General features: G+C 36.9%; 1 pseudogene; it reads right to left on the bottom strand.

Annotated features, from left to right (window-relative positions):
- Nucleotides 1-679: 679 nt before the first annotated feature.
- LOC148162175 (cytochrome c oxidase assembly protein COX16 homolog, mitochondrial pseudogene) lies at nt 680-1,001 on the bottom strand (annotated as a pseudogene).
- Nucleotides 1,002-2,680: the final 1,679 nt, after the last annotated feature.

The following is a 2,680-nucleotide window of genomic DNA, read 5'->3' as shown; positions in this document are numbered from 1 at the left end:
ACCCATGAGATCACGACCTGAGCAGAAACCAAGAGCCAGATGCTTAACTGACTGACCCACCCAGGCACCCCTCAGAAAGTTGTTTTAATGGAAGGTGTCCATTTCCCCTAAGTTGTCAAACTTACTGGCATGAAAGTTGTTCATATATTTCTCTATTATCCTTTTGATGTCTGTAGGATTTGAAGTGATGTCTTCTTTCCCATTCCTAATATTGTTAATTTACATTTTCTCTTATTTTCTTGATTAGTATTGCCAGGGGCTTATCAACATTATTAATCTTTTTAAAGAACCAACTATTGCATTTCTTTTTTTTTTTCTTAACATGTTTTGATCGTATCAATACAATCATCAGGTGACACTTTGGAGACTGATTAGTATATCCTGTGAGGTACTATAAGTAAAACCAAAACTCTCATCAGCCTGTGATCGATAGTATTTTCCTACATAGGTTTGACATAAAATCACTGCCTGATGTTACTGTGACTTTTTATCAAGATCATCTGTCATCACGTTACTCACATCCAAGCTTCTGCAGGTCTGAAATTTTCTTCCCACTTGCATATGAAGTGGGAATTCCAGTTGATAACATTTTTGTTAAAAAAAGAAAGAAAGAATGAATGAATGAAAGAAAGAAAGAAGGAAAGAAAGAAAGAAAAAGGAAAGAAAAGAATCAACTGAGTCAAGTTGTCTTAGTCTTAAGAATTTCTGGATTTCGTCCTTGGAGGAGGTTGGGATCTTCCCAAGGTCTGGGTCCTCGAATATTCTTCCAGTCATCAAAAGCAGAATCCTTTATTTTCTCATGCTCTGATTCCAATGATACTTTATTTATTTTCAGTTTTTTTTTCTAATTCAGGATCAATCTTAATTTTCACAGCATCATAGCAGATTTGTGAAAATTCACAAAGACCAAAAGAACCTCCAACAATCAGCAACAGCATGGGGACTCCATAGCAAAGTGTCTTGTTCTTGCACAAGGTGTGCATCACCGCACGTACAGACATGCCTGAACTCTCCCACGCGTGGACGCCTAGTCCAACAGGCCCAACGCGGCCTCCCGAATCCAAGCTCCCTCCCCAGGAGGAAGTCCTTGACTCGCCTCCTTTCCTTGGCCTCCAGCTATTGCATTTCTTGATCTTCTCTATTGCTTGCCTATTTCTATTCCATTGACTTCTATTCTTATCTTTGTCTTCCTTCTTTCTACTCTGCATTTAATTTTTTTTATTGTGGTAAGGAACACACAAAATTTACCATCCTAACCATTTTTAAGTGTGCAGTTCGGTAGCAGTTAAGTATATTCACATTGCTGTGAGACAGATCTCCAGAACATTTCCATCTGGCAAATCTGAAACTCTATATCCATTAAATAGTAACTTCTCTTTCCCCCTTCCCCCAGCTTCTGGTAACCACCATTCTATTTTCTGTGTCTATGAATTTGACTTAGATACCTTATATAAGTGGAATCGTATGGTATTTGTCTTTTTGTGACTGGCCTATTTCACTTAGCACAGTGTCCTCAGGGTTCATTTATGTTCTAGTGTGTGACAGGATTCCTTTCCTTTTGAAGATGGATTAATATTCCATTTATCTGTCCGTGGACATTTGGGTTCCTTCTACCTCTTGGCTGTTATGAATGAACATGAGCATTCATATGTGCTATGAATGTGAATATGCAAATATTTCTGAGACCCTACTTTCAATTCTTTTGGATATATAGCCAGAAGTGAGATTGTTGGGTCATGACAGTTCTAGTTTCAATTTTTTGAAGAACCTCCATACTGTTTTCCATAGGGGGCTCACCATCTTGCAATCCCACCAACAGTGCACAAAGGTTCCAATTTCTCCACATCCTCACTCACACTTATTATTTTTTTTAATAGTAACCATCCTAATAGGTGTGAGATGCTACCTTGTGGTTTTGATTTGCATTTATCCGAATGTTGAGTATCTTTTCATATGCTTATTGGGCATTTGTACATCATCTTTGGAGAAATGTTTGTACAAGTCCTTTCCCACTGTTTAACTGGGTTATTTGATTTTTTGTTATTGTTGTAGTCATTCTTCATATATTCTAGATATTAAGAATATATATTGAGTTGAAGGAGTAACATATATTCTGGATATCTTATCAGATATATGATTTGCAAATATTTTCTCCCTTTCCATAGGTTTCCCTTCCACTCTGTTGTGTCCTTTGATGAAGAAAAGTTTTGAAGTTTGATACAGTTCCATTTGTCTATCTTTGCTCTTGTTGCCTGTGCTGTGTGTCATTTTTGTTGAAATCATTGCCAAGTCCAAAGATTTTCCCCCTATGTTTTCTCCTACAAGTTTTACAGTTTTAGGTCTTAAACCCATTTTGAGTGAATTTTTTGTATATGGTGTAACATAATGGTCCAACTTCATTCTTCTGCAAGTGGATATTGTTTTCCCAACACCATTTGTTGAGAAGACTGTCCTTTCCCCATAGATTTGTCATGGCACCTTTGTTTGAAGATAATGTAATCACCTACGTGAGGGCTTTTAATTTTTTTTTTATTATTTCAGAGAAATTTTAAGTTCACAGCAAAGTTGAGTGGGAAGTACAGTTCCCATATATCCCCTGCTCCCCTCCACATGGTAGTATGGTTTTATTTCCTGATGTGAACTTACACTGCTGATTTTAAAACTCTTCTTTTCAAATATA

The sequence above is a fragment of the Eumetopias jubatus genome, unplaced genomic scaffold (genome assembly GCF_037043125.1).
Source record: "Eumetopias jubatus isolate StellerSeaLion01/CBP00866 unplaced genomic scaffold, mEumJub1_p1.0 scaffold_17, whole genome shotgun sequence".
Lineage (NCBI taxonomy): Eukaryota > Metazoa > Chordata > Mammalia > Carnivora > Otariidae > Eumetopias > Eumetopias jubatus.
This window is presented reverse-complemented; position numbering and strand designations above follow the sequence as displayed.